A 19,320-nucleotide genomic window follows, 5' to 3' on the forward strand; every position below is an offset into this window, starting at 1 on the left:
TTAGTAATTTGCTAACACTTACAATTAAATCACATAATTGCTAACATACTATTGTTTGTTAGCAATATGATTTTTAGCAAAGTGCAAATATGTTGCTACGTAGACAATGTCCTCAATATTAGCCACAATAGTATTATAGTGTTATATATTTTTTGCACAACCCCCAATTGATTTATATTTTTCTTAATTAGGTCTTGAATTTAGGGAGGGCTTTGAGGGGGTAGTGGTGGTTCTAGATTGTTTTGAGGATCATTGTTTGGCGAGGATTGTTTGGAGGTTAGTTGGGGTTTACCATGCTTGTTTATAATGAAAATGAACATATAATTATAATTTGAATGAAAAATTTATAAATCCCTAAAAAACTTCCATTTTCTTTACAAAAACCTAAATTTACAAAAAATACTAAATCAATTAAAAAACAATAAAAATTGAACTTACTTGTCTTTGGATGCAATGTGGAGTGAGAAAATGGAAAGGAATTTTTGTATACCTAATTTAGAAGCCAATACTTGATAGTAGAGGTTGCCAATGTTGAAAAACAATGACAAAATAAGTGTTCAGATTTGTTTTTAAAATCTATGTGTAGGTTTCTTGTATCCAATATCTAATATTTGATATGTTGTGGTAGCTTTATGTTTTCTTTGGTTTTAGGTTTGGGGGAAAAAGTTAGAGTGAATTTTAAATCACTTTTGGACTAGCTTTTTTTTCACATTGTCATTTTTTGGCCCAGCCTGATCATGCACATACCCATGGACATTTTGGTCAAGATAAAACCATTGATCTAGTTAGTGAGAATTATTAGTGGTTACAATTGCATAAAGGTATCAAGAAATTTGTACTAGGTTATAGAGTATGTTGGATGGAAAAATAGAGTGTTATATCATTCATTACCCATACCTAAGAAGCCATGGGAGGATATCAATATAGAATTTGATTTTTTTTCACCAAGGACTCAACAAGGGATTCATTCATTTTTATCATGGTTGACAGGTTTTAAAAGATGACACATTGAATTCCCTACAAGAAGATTAATGCCATTGTTCATGTGATAGAATTATTTTCCAGTGAAGTGGTAAGACTGCGTGGTCTACCAAAGAGAATAGTTTCAGATCAGGACACCAAGTTTGTTGGATACCTTTGGAGAACATTTTGAAAGAAGTTAAAGATAGATTTAAAGTTCATCTCATCACATAATCCACAAATTTATGGACAAACATAATTGGTGAATAAGAGTTTAGGAAAAAATTTGTGATGCTTGGTTGGAGATAAACCCAAGGAATGGGATTTGATTTTACCACTAGTGGAATTTGTGTATAACAATTCTATCAATTGGATAATTGATTAATCATCATTCTAGATAGTATATGTAATGTTGGAATAAGTATATGGGAAACATGATATAGAGAGGGGGGGGGGGGGGGGGGGGGGTGGGGGGTGTTTGCGGTGGGGTGGTGGGGGAATCAAGATCTTAAACTTTTGTCTTTAAAAACAATAACACAAATCCACACCTGATTCATCTCACAAATCTACCATTAAAAATGAAATGTTGAAACACAAACAAAATACATCACATCCATAAATAGTTCAACACATAACACAATGATTTGATTACCCATAAACACTTTAAGATGAAGGTAAAACTAGGGTGGGGATGAAACCCACAAATCTTCACTATTGCAACAATAAAGTTAACTTGTTAGGGTTATAATATTTTATCATAAAATATGATCTACCCTATGAGGGGTCTACCTTGTTAAAAGCTTAAGAGACAATTAGGTCTCACCTTGTTAAAGAATTTTACACTCATAATGAAGTAAGGACTCTATTAGGAGATTTACATAGATATGTTAAGACCACTTTGTTAAGAGATTTATCATGTTTCAATTAACAATAACTGATTTAGTACTCGACCCTCTATTTCCTCTACAAGCTAATCTTGGGTCCTATCTTTGCTATATCTCTAATTTGATCTTCTGATCTGATAATTTTGTTCAGTCCTTTACTACTTTGATTTCTCTCTATTTTACATTCTTTTAGATTTCACCTTCACCCCTTCACATGCACATAAGGATACTCTTACACATCTCATAAAACCTCTCATCAATTCTAGGTTAGAATCCTCCTTAAATAGACATTCTGTGAAGGTTCTAGATCTTGCTTGATGACTTACACTTTATTATTATTTTTCCATTTCAATCTCATTTTCTGATTGGTTGGATTGCACACCTTGGGATCATTACCTTTTGAAATGATGCACGATCAACTTCTTGGCTGGTTCTTCAAATATTAAATATTGTAGAAAAGTTAGCCAAAATGGTTTACATATCTATTTTTACCATTACAAATCTATATGTCAAAACTAAACTACTCGACACTTGAATGCTCTAGTGCTTGGTCATGTAAACATTTTCATTGTGTTACTCAACTTCTATAATCTTATTTGCTTGACACTTAGTAACTTTTCAACATGCTCGGTCTCTACTATATTGCTTAGATCTTTCATCTACTCTGTCGCTATTGAATATTCAGAAATCACTATCCTACTCAGTATACACATTGTATGCTTGTCCTGTACTAGATAATGTAGTCATAGTGATGACCTTGTAATCTTTCCTAGTAAATGGCTAAGTGTTTGGACACTAATTGACAACATAGGATTAGAGATCAACAATCTCCCCCTTTGACATTAGTGGAAAAACCACTATGTTATGAAATCATTTTGTTAAAAAATGTATACTCCACCTAAGACCATAAAGAGATCCTGTAAGATCTAATATCTGATCTTTGATTTACATGTTGCTTCTCCTTGATTTATATTCTTTTTTTTTCTAGTCTACCTCTCTCTCCTGATCTTTCTTTATTTCACATCCCCTATTATGTTGTCTTATTCCCCTTATTTTTGTTGTTGATGGAACTTTGGGCTACAGGGACTAACTGATACTTATCAAAAAATTGTTGATGACTTGCCACAATATAGGCATAGCCTTTATTCCATCTTTCTTGTACTTGCTTCAAAATCTAAAATTAAATCTCTAGCTTGGAAGCTAGATCAATGAATCCTACAATATGGGGAAATGTGTCTCTTTCTTCAAAATTTCTTTAGCAATAGAGACTACCTTATGAATAATCTTGATATATGGCATTAACTAGAGTTGAGTCAGTGTCAAATTGTGCTTGATCTTTGTATCTTTAGTCGTGAGCTCAACTAACCCCTTTTGACTAAATGTTAGTTAACTATAAGAGGATGAGATTGAACTTTTGTTCTTTCCCAATATAATAATATTCACTCTTATGTTTGCATGCATTAGCTCTAATGAGCATGTAGTATCTACTGTAAAGAAATCTATATCACACAATTTCAAATATAAAGAATTGATGGTTGTCAGAATTGTTTCCAGCTGTGTGATAGAAGTAGAAATCTTAGCTTGTCTATGTACAAGTTTCTATGAGACTTTATGTAATACTTTATGCTCCATTCTTCACTTAGACCATTGTAATAGTTTCTCATTTATGTCCATATCTTTTGACTAAATTATATCAACTAAATATACTAGTTGATCCACAATTGTATGTTGATTATTCATGTCTATGATTCCAAATGCATCTATAAAAATATCTTTGATAATATGTAATACATGTCTTCTCTTATGCTCTCTTCTTAGCTTTTCTTGTTTTTCCTTATGAGTCAACTTGACTTTGGTTGCTATACTTGTGTAGAAATCACCTATTGCATAGGTGTCACATTTTTTGGTTCTGTGGCCTTTGTTATCAATTAAATAAGATTTTGAATAACCTCTTGGTCTTTCTATGCGACTTCATCCTCTATTAATTTAGTGCAAGAATCTCTTTTCAAATTTTGATTTATCCTCGATCTCTTTTTGTGTGACTTCACCTTTTTTTGTTAGTATATTTGGATTAGGTGGAGGGGTGTCAGTATCATCTTCAATTATGACTGTCTCTTTCTATTCACACCGATTGATAAGTTGTTGAATCTCCTCGGTCAGCTTGGCCATTTCCTATTTGTATTCATCTTTAAATTCTATGGCATCTTAGCCTTCCCTCACTTCCATAGATGGAGTAAGAAATCTAAATGTTTCTTTCCATAATCGAATACTATCTTTCTCAACTTCATGAGCTTTATTTGTCAAAATTTTATATGCCCTATCCCTTGACATAAATGCCTTGAAAAAATCTTTATAGGCTATAGACATATGATTCTTCCATAAATTTTTCATAGCTTGTGCCAATGTTGTCTCTCTTATTTGTTTCTCAGTGGACAAAGCCCATTTCCACTTAGCATCCACTCTTTTGTATAAATCCACTAGAAAACCTATTCCCAATTCTAGGGGTGTGTGCTTGAACTTGATCATTATGTCTATCATTGTGCCTTCAAGTATAACTTGATCATCATTACTTAAAGAATCATATTGAGTGTCTTTGAATCTCAAAATATTTTTAAATTCAACCAATTTTCAACATATCTGATCCAAAATCATTGAAGGGAGTCTATTCATAATTTATAATTTTCTAGGTTCATTAGACTCTATCTTTTCATCATCTTCCTCCTCCTCTTGTGCAATGATCAACTTTCTCCTCAGATTTTCTTGGACTTTAGCTAGTTTCCTCTTCTTTGATGGAATTCTAATCAATAGCTTGATAGGGGCTTGTGCAATCCTTTCTCTGGTGATGATCATCTTGCCCTTTGGCCTTTAATGTGTCACCATTTCTTGCATGTGCTTCTTTAGGTCTACATGTACATTAGGTTCTATCAAAAAAACCTTTTTCTATTTGGTGGCCATTGGCTTGACAACCAGAAGCTCTTTTCCTTTGCCTTCCTTGACCTCTATGGGTTGTCCAGACTCTTCTCCATATTCCTTAATGCTAGCCTCGAAAACCTTTCTCTTTCTTTTCTTCTCTGCTTTAGGTGTGCCAGATTAAATAGTCAACTTGACAATTATAGTCTCATATGTGCCAAATTTATTGACACTAGCATCTATGTCCTTTTCTAGAAGTGAAATAATTACTATAGTTACCTCATTTATATTTATTTCATACAACATTGGCCTTAGCCATGCTACCCATGGAAACACTACCTATGCATACAAAAAATTTGTGTCCAAAATGAACCATACTTCATTATAATATTTGTCAACAAATGATTTTGAAATTCTCATTATATTTTTCATCTTAACTTTGAATTCTTCAAAATAATTATCCATTACTACTTCAAATTCTCTCCCAATTTGCTTATCAAATCACTTAGTTGATCTATAGGAGTTATATTCCTATCCCATCCAACTATTCCAATAGTAGGGAAATAATTTTGTACATACAAAAATATGCAAACTAACAAGGATCCAAACTTACATGAAGTGTTTTTTTTCTTTTCTTATTGCTTCTAGTTTTTCTATAATTTGGTGAAGTTGCAGCTTGGCAAGATCATATGAATGATCTTTCTTCATAATTTTGTAGCCCAAATCCACTGCTACTTAGGGCATGTTGTTCAATATGATAGATTGATAGAACTTGTGTGTAATCACATGAACAAAAAATTCAATTAATGGGTCCTTAATTCCATTAATTGACATTCCACAACCATTCCACTTTGCCTTGGTCAGGTTTTCAATTTCATTCTTCATTCCACTCCTTATGCTCTTTGGTCAGTCCAATGTAGGGTACCTAGTTACCCTTTGAATGATTGCCTTGTTGATTTTGATTGGCCCACCTTCCAACCATATTTTGATATCATGAACATGGCTAAGCACAACCTTAATCCATTCAACTTTAAAAACTTTCAAAAATCCCTGGGCATAGGTAAGCCCTTTCTAGGAAATAATCTTAGAATATTCCTTTAGGTTTGCATCAATTCATAGCTTCTCATAAGTTGCTCTAATTTCAAAATCATCAATTTCTCCAACTTTGCATTGATAACATGATTTTAAATCTTGAACAGTCAAGGCTTTGGGAAAAATTGATGATAAAGCTCTGATATCATCAACAATGTTTTCAATATTAATTAAATTTCAGAAATTGGGGGGAGGAATTTAATCATTCCTTATGATTTGTGCAATTCTATCCTTCGTTATTTAACTTAGAGATTCCATTTCATATTAGGGTTTTTTAAAAAAAAATCACAAATATCTTTGCTAAATATCAAACTCAGGACTAAGAATGATACTTCCTTTGTTCCTGAAATTCATTGTCAAATTTCTATGATGCTTTTCTCTATTCGCTAAACTTTCTTTGATTTCCTTGAAATCTTCTCATGAGCTATTTGATCACTTGGTGAATAAAAATGAATCACTAAATTTGATAAATACCTTCAATATTTCAATTTAGGTCTAAAATTAATGTCTTCATGTTTGGTGTATGATAGCTAGCTCGGTCTTCATTTAGCTCAGTCAAGGTTATGCACTTGGGCATAACCAATTCATTCAATCAATATGATATCTACCTTGATCACTTAGTCTATACTACAAATCTCGATCAATATAGATTGCACCACTAATACTTTGTACTTGAAAATTTTATTTTCCTAATAGTTATTAATACATCTTTACTTGTGTAGATATTAACCTTTATCACTTTTATGCTAGGAACTGATGTAAAATATAACATTGAGTATACATTTCCTACATACCTTTTTTCTTTAGTGAGATGTTGTATGATCACCTCATCCATTAGATTGGGTGATCACATTTTCATCTGATCTATTGCTTCCAACTCTTACTATTTATATCCATTTTTTCTTTCCTTCAAGTTTGTCACTTCCATTACCTGGTGCTGGTGTTGGTGTTCTAGTTTTATAGTTTCTACTAATGTGTCCAACTTTGAGACAAATAGAACATACTATCTCTCCATTTAACTATTTCTTGTAATTTCCTCTATAAAAAATTTGATGTAATTCTCTGGAATGTGTCCATATTCTCCAAAATAGTGATGATTGTACCATCTATTGTAATCCCAATTGTAGGAATTTCCTTTCCTAGCTATATGAGTTTGTTTTTCAAGTGACCAATTTAACTTTTTCTTGAGTCTACACTCATGAGCTTTATGTCCATACTTTTCCAATTGTAGTAATGATCTTGGAATTTAGATATTTTCCTAGCTAAGTGATTTTTATTTGATCTACATTCATGTGCTTGATGTCTTGCTTTCTTAAAATTAAAATAGTTAGCACTTGGTTTAGGTTTTGGATTTTGTTTCCATTTTTACTCCTACATATATTTTCGACGTGACCAATTTTCCTACAGTAATGACATGTAGGTTTTCCTTTTGTTTTTTCATTTTTTTTCTCTCCACTCTCGGATGATTCTCCTTCCTCAGTAGATGAATATTGCTAGTTGTATCCAAGTCCAAAGGCTTCTTTTGTTCTATGTGACTTAATCATTTCTTCAAAGTGTTTGATTGTTTCATTACGCTTGTTTAATCTCTCCACGAGTTCCTTTGCATGACTTAACTCACCTTTCAATTTCTCATCCTATAGTCTCAGATTTGTGATCTCCAAATCTTTTTTTTGGCTTCTTGATTTGTAATTAATAATTGATTTATCATATTAAGCTAATTATTTTTAAGCTTTTTTACCTCAATGGTCTTTCTTCAAGTCTCATATCTATATGTCCTTTGTCTTCTTTATCCATGAGATTGTCTTCCATTTCTTTCTTCTTTTGTTCAATTCCTTCATAAAGTATAACTGAGTGAATTTCTTGTTCTGTCTTGAGATCTTTTACTTCTTTTATTAGGACACTATTCTTCTCTAGCAATTTTGTCATTGCATCATTAACTGTTAACAGACTTTCCACTTTTGAGTAGTCCTTCTATGTCAACTTCTTTATATTGAGTATCATTTAGCTGAATAGCTAACTCTTTTCTCCTTTTTAGGGTTTTTCCTAACTCTTCATTTTCTCCTCTTTTCTATATCTCTAATTTGATCTTCCAATCTAATAAATCTATTTAGTTCACTTCTTTGATTTGTCTCTGTCTGCTCTAATTTTAGACTTCACCTTCACTCCTTAATATGTGTATAAGAATACTCTTATGCATCTCATCAACCTCTCATTGATTCTAGGGTCAGAATCCTCCTTAAATAGACATTTTGTGAAGGTTCTAGATCTTGATCAATGACTTATAGTTCATCATCTTTTGTCATTTGAACCCAATTTTTTGATTGGTTGGATTGCTTGCCTTGGGATCATTACCTTCTATAATGATACGTGATCAAATCCTTGGTTGGTTCTTCAAATATTAAATATCATAGAAAATTTGGCAAAAATAGTTTACATATGTGTTTGTGCCATTACAAACTTATATGTCAAAACTGAACTACTCAACACTTGAATTCTATGATGCTCGGTCATGCAAACATCTTCATGATATTACTCAACTTCTATTATACTATTTTCTTAGCACTTAGTAACTTGTCAACATGCTTAGTTTCTACTATATTTCTTGGCTCATTCATCTTCTTGGTTGCTACTAAATACTCAAAAATCACTATCCTGCTTGGTATACACATTGTATACTCAAATTTTACTAGATAACGCATTTGCATTGATGAGCTTGTAATATTTATTAATAAATGACTAAGTGTTTCAACACTAATTGGCAACATAGGTTTAGAGATCAAAAAATTTAGTTCTTGATATGTTTGTAAATTAAAGAAGTTGGACAAAGGGGAACCGAGTAGTGCCAAAGATGAGGATTTCAAAGAATACTTGAAGACCATTCATGGGGAGGTGAGGAAGTATAATATTCAAATAAATAAATAGTACAAGGATAAGGAAGATGAAAAAAGGAGGCATACAAAACTTTAGATTGGAGAAGAAGTCACAGTTTGTTTGAGAAATGAGAGATTTCTTGTGAGAATGTATAATAAGTTGAAGATGAATAAGTTTTGATCATCTAGGATATTGAAGAAACATGATTCAAGAAATTCCTATGAAGTAGAATTTCCAAGTGAACTAAATATTTCACCTATATTAAATATTTTAGATCTAATAGAGTATCATGAATGAGGTTTTGAAGTTGACATCATAGAAGCACAATGGAGTATTCCAACAACCACTTTAGATATACAAGATATTGAAGATATTTTGGAGAGTCATGTTAGCAAAAGCACAAGAAAAAGGACATATGAAGAATATTTGGTCAAATAAAAGGGAAGATCCATTGAAGATTCATGATAGCTAAAAAGTAAGGAAGTTAAACATTTTTATTTTCCTTTGAATACCTAAGATGTTACAAGGTAATTACTTCTCAACTTACCTCAGGTGTCTAATGCTGGATCATCTTGAGTGTAAGGGAAATATTGCATCACCCAAAAGTAGCTTTATTTTATCTTTTCAATAGGGGCTATTTCAGTATAAAGTTACTATCTTTTCAATAGGGGCCATTTGAGCTTAGAATGTTCTAATTTCATCCCTAGAGGTTCATTTTAGATATGTCAACCTATCGAAAAAGTTTCATTGTAATATCAAGTGTATTTGTGAGGTTATTGAGTTTTTTTGATATTGGAAATAGGGCGTAAAAACTTTGAACTCAGTTTAGAAGGATTTAGAGGATTTGAAAGGGGGTCAAACCTTAGCTAATTTAAGCTTGTGTAATTATGTGTTTTATATTAGGTTGTTCCATTCCCAAAAGGGTAATAATATTCATCAATCAGAGAAATTGGCAATGTGTTACGGTCTTCAAAAGTTGTACTACTTGAAATAAAAAAATGAAATTCCTTCATCAGTTTTTTGAATTTCAAAATTTATTGGGGCCTAGTCTAATGTAATAAAATATAGAAAACAATAATAATTTAGGGTTGGGAAGCCTTGGGATTTGGGGAAAAATATCTAAAACCTTATTAGGCTATGGAAAATTGCCTATATAGAGAAGGCCCATGGGGTTATCTAAGAGAGTTCTAGAATGTTTGTAGTGGCTATAGTTTACAAAATATTTAATGGAAAATTTTCATGTGACATTGTATGTTTGATAGGATTCTTAGGTAGAGGATAGTCCAAATATTTTGTTACCTAATATAGTTATGGACAAAATTGTTTATTCCTTTCACGTAGCCCTAGCTAGGAGGTTCCTAGTTTTTAGAGTAACCATCGATATGGTTTGTCATTGGGTTAATGTGCATTGTAAGCTTTAATGTGGTATTATAATTTTGGCAATTCATGGTGGACTCTTCTTTTCAAAATTCACAGTGGAGGAGGAAATTATGTTTTTTATTTTGGGCACCTAGACCTATGGTAAATGCTTCTTAGCAATCTCAAAATGGACACTTAGGTTTGACCCTAGTGTGTACCTCAATCTATTAGTTCTAGATTTTGTTTGTCTTCCTAACCTCCCTCTAGAATTGGGGCATGATTAATTGTTTATATGGATTGGAAATTTTTAGGCATTATGTCTTAGCAAACACCACTACTCTTTCTAGATCTAGATTAGATTATTCCCTCTTTTTTTGAATGTATTTCTCAACAAGGCCCTTCCTCATTCATCTCCTTAAATCTAAGTGGGGAAAATGGCTTCGAGTTATCTCTTATGAGAAGGCTTCCTTGTACTACTACCACTATTCTAAACATGGACATGAAATTTTTGACTGTGGAGTCCCTCCTCCCAAAAAATCTAAGGATATGTTTCCATCCTATAGGATAAGGCCAAAAAAAATGATTAGGAAATTATTCATCCTCTAGATTGGAGTAATTGATAGATTCTTCCATGCCTAATATTGGCGAACAAGAGGATTACCCAATTTTTATCTTATGAAGACTTCATAGTCTAAAGGCCAAAAGAATTTTTAGGAAAATATAATAACCCCCCTTGAAGGCCTCCTTGGAATTTGGAGCGATCCCTCATTGCTTCATCCTAGGCTAGAAGCCTGGTCAGGCTACTAATACTGGCAATAAGAAAGGCTACACATTCCAAGAAAGTGGGAGGATTTAAATTCTTAAGCAAAGTGATATGGACCTATTAGTAATCATAGTCCAAACCTTACCACTAGGGGGTGGTTAATCTATTGTGTGCAATAATTATTTTCTCTAAACTTCTTAAACATATTATCAACCAAGATTATAATAATGTGTAACAATACGAAAGCCAACACCATAATACAAGAAATTTTTTCCTCAAGGAAAACCCTTGTAATGGAAAAACCTTGGTGGGGATGATAGCCAAAAGATAATGAATTAATATGAAATTTTCCTTTTTAGATGGTATGACCCTATTAGGAGGCACTGCAATTAATTTAGTATGTTTGTCCCTATTACGTGATTCATTTTTGTTAAAGTAATGACCCCTGCTTAAATTCTCCAACCCTATTAGGAGTTGATAGGAAAAAATGCTCATTTCCAAAGCACACTACCTAAAGAGAGAAGGTTAAATCCATATTTAAGAAGATTCATTGTTTGAGATATGAAGGTTAAACCCATCATCAAGGATTTAAAAGTTCAAATAATGTACTAAGTTTTGACAATACACTTGTCTTAATAGTTCCAAAGAAGAACACTAGGAATAATAATAGATTCCACTCATACCTATACCAAGCATATGATAATTCTTAAAATTTTCTTTGACATCCAAATGTTTGGCTTGCACATACAATTCCCTTCCCATACATTATAATTAAGGAAATAGTTTCCTTTACCCTTTGAGATTAATTAGTTTAGTTGAATTACTTAACACTTTACAAAACGTGTTTTTTCAAATAATGATATAAAAATTGGACCATGTTATCCAAGAGTTAGTTCCTTGGATGACATACATCCATTGCTAAGAAATTGAATTGTGAAAGCATTTCAATTAGCTAAGCCATATTACCTTATCTCATAAGTTATCTTTTAAGTCTATCATACTAGACCCATTTTCATTGACATCACCATAAAAAATTCTATTCATTATATAAACACTATCAAACATATTATTATCTCATCTGTATTTTATAATCATGTTCTCAAAATTATAGCCTCATCTAATAATTTTGTTGTTGCCACTGACCAAAACTGTTTGACTGTATCATGTATACCCCTATTGGACTTAGGATTTTTTCACATTCAAACCTTAACAAAAATAATTATTAGATCAAATAGTTATCATGAAAATGAGATACATTATCACCATTGACAAAATCTAAGCACTTAATTCATACTTGCTTCCAACAATTTCTGCCTTGCTCTCCTAGCACCAAGTAATCCTCAATTGATAAAACTCTCAATGAGAAGAATTTTAACCCTTTTCACATAGATAGATCTATCAAATGTTACCCTTATTTTTCTACAACCTCTTTTTTGATAACCCTAGTGTGGAAGTCACCAAAAATATTATCATTTCTTTGGGCTATAAATTGACCCCTTCTTTCCCTACTGATGTTGATAAAGATGAGTGACAACCCAAAGAGCAAGACATGGGGAGAAAAAAGGTACATGTGGATACTAACAAAAAAATAGAAGACCTCTATAAGGGTTCTTAGAACTAATGAAATGGACAAAAATATTACCAATGGTAGGAAATCAACTCTAGATGTCTCTCATCACTCCAAAATATTAGGTTCCTTTCATAGAACTCAAGGGGTTTGAGCAACCCCCAAAAGAAATATGCTATGAAATAATATATTTTAGACATTAAGGTGAATATTTTTCTTTAAAATGAATTTAAGATGCATATTCAAAAAAATTCTAGCCTTGTGGATAGACTATGGCTAGGAGTATTTCTCTACTACAATGAAACCAATGGCATTTCTAATGGTATGGCTATGTTATGAAATATATTGGATGGAAAAGTTGTCTCTTTTTATCACTTGTAGTTTTATTTTGAATGGGAAATGTATCTTGGTATATTTTTAATGTATATTTTCCTAACACTTGAGAAGGTAGAGTTCAAGTATGGAGTGAAATTTATTCATTAATGTTTGAAAATGATGATTCTTTCTAAATAGTTTTTTTGGATTTTAATTCTCCCTTGTACCCTTCTGAGGAGTTGGGAGGTTTATTGGACTATTGTGATAGCATGGGTGATCTCTCTTATTTTATTTGTATAAATGACTTGGTTGACCTTGACCTCTAGAGTAACTCTTATACTTGGTCTAATAATAGGAAAGGTAAGTGCTTGATACGAGCCCGAATTTATATATTTATTATGTTGGCTAGATGGGATCTAGAATGCAATACCTCTTAATCTTATCTTTCTAAGACAATCTCTGACCACTCCCCTATCCTCCTAAACTAGGTTAGTAAATATTTATCTTCCCCCCTCCCTTTTTTTTCATAGATAATTTGGAACTATCATCCAAACTTTAAAACTACATTTATAGGTGGTAGAACAAATAGAATTAGGGAAGAACCATGCATTTGATTTCCCAAAAGATGGACATTATTAGATGGGAGGTCAAAGAGTGAAGTAATTCTTTTTTATGAGATATTTTCAAGAAGAAGAAAGAATTAGATATATATTTGAATACATTTAACAAATCATTATGGGAGGATATTTCTCTCTATCTATCAATGAGGAAGAGGAAGATTGGATAAAGAAATGAAAAGATAATATATCTAATGAGGAATTTTACTGGAAGCAACTCTCGAGGGTTTAGTGGCTAAAGGAAGCATATAGAAACATGATCTTCTTCCACTGGATGACTTCTAGGTACAAGATGAGAAAAAACATTAATTCTTTTATTGTTTATAGTAATGAGGAATTCCATGAACATAATAAAATTAGAGAAGTGGCCTTTGATGTTTTAACCATCTTCATTCTAAACAAAACACCAATGTCTCTAATTTGATTCTAGATAACCTTCTCCAACACCTTCTCCTAATTATTTGAATGCTAACAATGCTCTTCTAATTGCTTGAGTTTTGGAGGAGGAAGTAAAAACTATTATTTTTTCTATAGGATCCTATAAGGCACATGGGCCTGATGGATTCCCCGTAGCATTTTTTTTTCCAAAAATTATAGGATATAATCAAGCATGAAGTTTCTAAACACTTTATTATAATTGAGGATACATTGACCATGTTCCTAAATGCCAAGATCCTAAGTCCATGTTGAACTAAAGGCCTATTATTCTATGTAACACCATCTACATGTTAGCCCCAACTAATAATGATGTTAATGTATGTGTAAAATTCATATCAATTGTTATGTTGTCATTGATGTCAAGCCCTAATTGGTTAGACATTATGCTAATTCACTAGAGTTTCATATCATTTGATTGATGTATAGGGTTTGAAGAAAGTATGATGATGTAAGTGTTGATAAGTGTATGGTATTCAATGGGAACTTGAATGAGTTAGACTCTAGCAGCATAATGTTTTTTTTATTAGTTTACATGATCTTAAGAAAGATGTATAAGAAAGAAAGTTTAGTTGGTGAATGAAGGAATATAGTATTAACTAAGATACTATAGCTGTCACCAAGAACTTGAGAATGAAGTAAAGGAACATAGTATTAAGTGACAAATTATAGTCTTAACTAATTCTAGTATTGATTGAGTGAATTGTAATGTTCACTGAGAATGAACATGAAGAAAAAGTTTAGAAAAGATTAAATATGAGTCCAACTTTGAAGAAGTTCAAGAATGTTTGAGAACTTTTAAGGATAAGGATGTTGTTAGTTATGAGATCAATGACTAGAGAAAATCAAAGAAGAAATAATGGAGAATATTTTTCAATTTAAAATGGAGTGCAACCTCAAGGTGGAATTCTATTTCTTGAGTGTCTAGATTCAATCAATCTAAACTTTATTAACATTTATGATTGTGATTAAGCAACAAAACCTAGCAGATTCTGGAATGAATTTTTTTTCTATTTAAATGGATGAACAAGATTTTTTTGGTTGTTGAGTCAATTATTTATGTAGAAGAAAAGATAATGTGAGTAGAGAAGAACAATATTGTGAACATCAAGCAGATGAAGTGATAAGTTGAAGTGTAAAGTGTGCGAATCAACCAGAAAGGGAGTAGAAGAAAGAGATTGTGCAAAGAAAAGATATAAACAATCAAGGTGTAGTGCTAAAACCTAATATATTATTTAACTATTTTTTTTTTACCATTTTAGTAGAAAAATATCTTAATTGGGTGGACCTAATGGTCTTTTGAAATCCTATATCTTAAAATGCAACATTAATGTTTGTAAGTCCTTTAGAGAAGGCCACTCTTTAGAAATGTCAATGAGTGATAAAGTCTAGATGGTCTTTTGTGTAAATCCTCTAACAAGGTCATATTTAAAATGTGTATGTAATCTTTAGCAAGGTTGAATCATTACAAAACTCACTCTAGAAGAGTGAAAATATTTGGGTTGTCAGTTCCTAGGAGGTTTTTACCTTTACAAGGTTTCCATGTTAAATACTTGTGTCAAAAGGTGTGAATTCTTATTGTGTTGCATGTTTATTTAAAGTTAATAATTTAATGCTACAACAAGATATAAGTTGTGTTTACTTTGACCCTTGATATACTAAGGAATGGTAAATTGACAACTTGATGCAAAAGTTTTATCAGTTGAGCTTATTATGTTAGATTTGTTTACCAAGTTAATGATCTAAAAGTTTATCAAGTTTAACTTGGTGAAAAGTGTTTCTAAGGCCTGTAGGATAGCTCATGTTTTCCAAGGCCAAGGTTTAAACTTTGACCAAGATATCTTGGTCCCCAAGTATGGTCCATGTGAAAAATGTTGATAAACACTTTTCATGAACTTAGGGCTCATCCAATAGCTTGACTTGTCCAAAATGTGTATCCACACTACCAAGAACGTAACCTATAATGATGCCAATGTGACCATTTTTTGTGAAAATTCTGAGTATCATCTCTTCTTTCTTAGCTTAAAAATGTATGGTAAAAAATTGCACAACTACTTCATTGACTCCAGAGCTTTTGGTAGTGTCATACCTTTTTCCATCTGCAAGAAGCTCCCATTGGTCGCAATGTAGTGCCTCTCCCATTTGATTTTTGTAAGTCATCCTGATGGTTGCAACCTTGATGCTCTTCCTTTGTGAATGACTATGTTAGGACCCATGAGTGATCAACACCCTTGGGTGATTGGATATATGTTATTATTTTAGTTAGATTGATTATTCTTATAGCTGATTTATGATATTATGATGTACTAGATGGATTCATTGATGTTTGTTCTAGTGGTTACCTAGATTGATTTGGTATCACGATGTCATTCTGTGATTACCCTGAGATGTGAATAGTAGTTGCACTGTGCATTATTATCCTACTACACTTGACTAGGTTCCTATAGCAATGGTTGGTCATGTATTTGACCATGTTCACTTAAGTTTTTTAAGTGCATTTTTTTGTTGTTTAACAACTATTATTAAATCCATTATTAAATGCTTAAATAAGTAGAAATGAATTGTCCATGTTGGATTCATTGGTTTTAGTGTTATGGATAAGTACATTGTTCATTTCAATAATTTATGCAAAATGTTCTATTTAAATGATTATGTAAATGAAATTAATTAGATGCTTTAATTACATAATTTCACGTAATTGTCACTTCAGCTATTATTGTTGTACATCTACAGTTGATTGTGTTTATTTATTGTGCTAGACTTATATCCCCGATAGTGGCACATGGAGTTATTGATCAAAGCCTTCATGTTGTGCCAATATCATCACTATAAGGGTGATGTATCTTTATTGTTATTTCAATCCTTTGGTAATTGGTAAACCTAGATTCATAATATATTATGTGATTAGACCTATGAGCATGTCTATGCATTTAGGATTCTACATTGATCATGGAAAAGATTAAATTAAATGTTGTTTAATGGGTTATAAGGGTTCAATTATTTGATTTAATCTTTATTTTATTGTCAGCTAATTTGTTGTAGTTGAATTATGATTCAATTGGAATTGTTTGATTTAATTTGGGCTAAGGGAGACAATTAGTTTATTTAATTTAAATAATTTAATTTATATGCCACTTTTCAAAAGTGCATATATTGGCTAAAAGTGAGTTTATTCTCACTTCTCACATTACTATTTGAGGGTTTTGGAGAAATTTCCTCCAAACCCTCTTGTGACAAATCAATATTTTTCTCATTGCAAGAATTTGGCTCAATGGATCATTGTGAGGTTAGTCTCATTGGATTTGTATTAGGACTACTCTACTATGCCTATGGTTTCATCTGATTCGACATCCCTATTATTTTAATTTGGTATTTCTACTTTTTCCCTCTTGGCTGCAAGGTAGGGCTTTTGAGTTTTATTGGATATACTTTATTTTAGCTTCTATTTCGTATTGCTAAATGTTAGAGAGTGGAGAACTAGTGTTCCCCTCCATTTTTAATTGATATTCCTTAGTTTGGGACTATTTGACAAATGAGTTTTCTATTTTGTTCAACTCTAAGATTTTTTAGTTTTGGGTGTTTTCGCATTGTCTCATTTTGTGTGCCATCAAGGTTTTCACCCATTTCTTTGTTTGGTTTTTTAATATATTCGATCTTGTAGCCCTTGCCTTAATGATGAGGATTGTGGAATCAAAATTGTTATAGAACATTCTGGGGTATTTTATTTCCTAATTTGAACTTGTGTTTCCATAGTGGATTTTGTGGACTTGTGTGCCTTTTGTTAGATTTTCCAGATTGGGAATTCGAGCTTGTTTGGTGAATTTTATTGGACCCTTAGTCTTGTGACCCTATTTTTGGGTCAGAGTTTAAGTTTTTTTATTATCCAAGAACATTGAGTTTTGTGCTTTTTAGTCTTGCTTTGGTTTGTGTGCCACCCATATTTTGTTGGGATTTTGGTATTGTCTCCTTAGATGGAAGAAATGGATTGTATTCTATGTTTCCTTGTATGTTATGTTGTGATTTCATGGACACTAGGATTCATATAGAATCTGTACTTCCGGATATAGGCTAGTTGAGTGATCTTTGTTATACTTTTTTATTTTATTGTTGTCCATCCAACCCTTATTTTTTATGATCTTTATGTAGTTGGTGTACCCACACACAAGCATGTAAGCTTGCACTTGTCAAGTTCTTGTGAGACCAAAACTCTCAGTTGCTTCAATTGAGTTATGTTCATTAGGGTTGGGTTGGGAAATTGCATTGCCTACGTGCACTCATCATGTGATGAGTATGGGTATGCAGGGTGAACAAGTGGAGGGGCTTCTCTTGTATACCCCGGTGTGTATTCAAACAAATTAAACATGAATAGGTTTCTAATAAGTGATAACTAAATGAATTAATGGGTAATTAAACTAATATAATAAAATGTGTTTGTATGGTTTATCCGAGGACATGGTATGATGGCCTCTTGAGGGAGTCTTGAAGGAGAGTTTCCACATGGTGTTTAGCTTGTGAGTCCCAAGCAGTCTACTCTCCACTATATCCCCTACATAGTAGACCCATAGAGTGTCTAACCAAGACTTGTCTCATGATCTTAGTTTCAGTCCTTTGTACATTTTGGCATGAGTGTTACCCATAGATGATTGTGTTGTGTATTTGTGGTTAGATCATTATCTCCATCAATACGATGAGAGTGGGCCAATGGGTACCATGTGGTTGGGAGGCATAGCTACCTATACCACTACTAGGGACCGGTGTACAAGGATGGTCTATTTCCAGTTTGATGTCAATGTTGGATATTCACTTGGTACTTTGGTGTACCCAGAATATGTTCTCTAGTGATTTATATTTTACTTTGGATGTATTTGATATATTGTTTAGATGATGATTAGTATGTTACTTGATGCATTCCTTTATCATGATGTTGTATCATATTGCTAGATAATGTTCTTACCACTACTTAGGATTAGTGATGCTATTGGTAGATTATCATGTTGGATGTACTTGTTCTTATGTCATTATTTGTTGGTTATTACTAAGAATGATCTCATAAAACATCTACAACAATTCTATTGGAAATTTGAGATTTATGCTGAAGGGATGGCTAGGGCCTTTGAGGTCTCATAATTCCATTATAGTTTAGACAAAATGAGCAAGGTTATTTTTAGTTTGGTGTCTTCATTGCTTGTGCTTTCCTTCTTATGATATTTAATTATGCAAATATATGTTCATTGCAACATTTCTTTTTGCATGATTACGTTAGATGCTATGGATTAGATGTTGTGGATTAGATTCTAGAGATATTTCATTTCCTTTATGCTTTTGAGTGTTTACGCCTCAACATTTGTGTTTTTGATGCTCACCAGCGCGGAGTATTTATTCTTATTATACTTCCTTATTATGCATTTTATCTTGTTGTTAGCCTTTTTTGCATCAGAATGAGTTTCCTTGCATGAGGAAAGTATTATCTCACATGATTTGTGGTAGATGCTCATGTGAGAGTGCATTCTCTTATGTGGCCTAGCTTTTTCTCACGTGAGATAGTAC

This window comes from Cupressus sempervirens, chromosome 10 (genome assembly GCF_028749045.1).
Source record: "Cupressus sempervirens isolate cs-2001-9-10 chromosome 10, ASM2874904v1, whole genome shotgun sequence".
Lineage (NCBI taxonomy): Eukaryota > Viridiplantae > Streptophyta > Pinopsida > Cupressales > Cupressaceae > Cupressus > Cupressus sempervirens.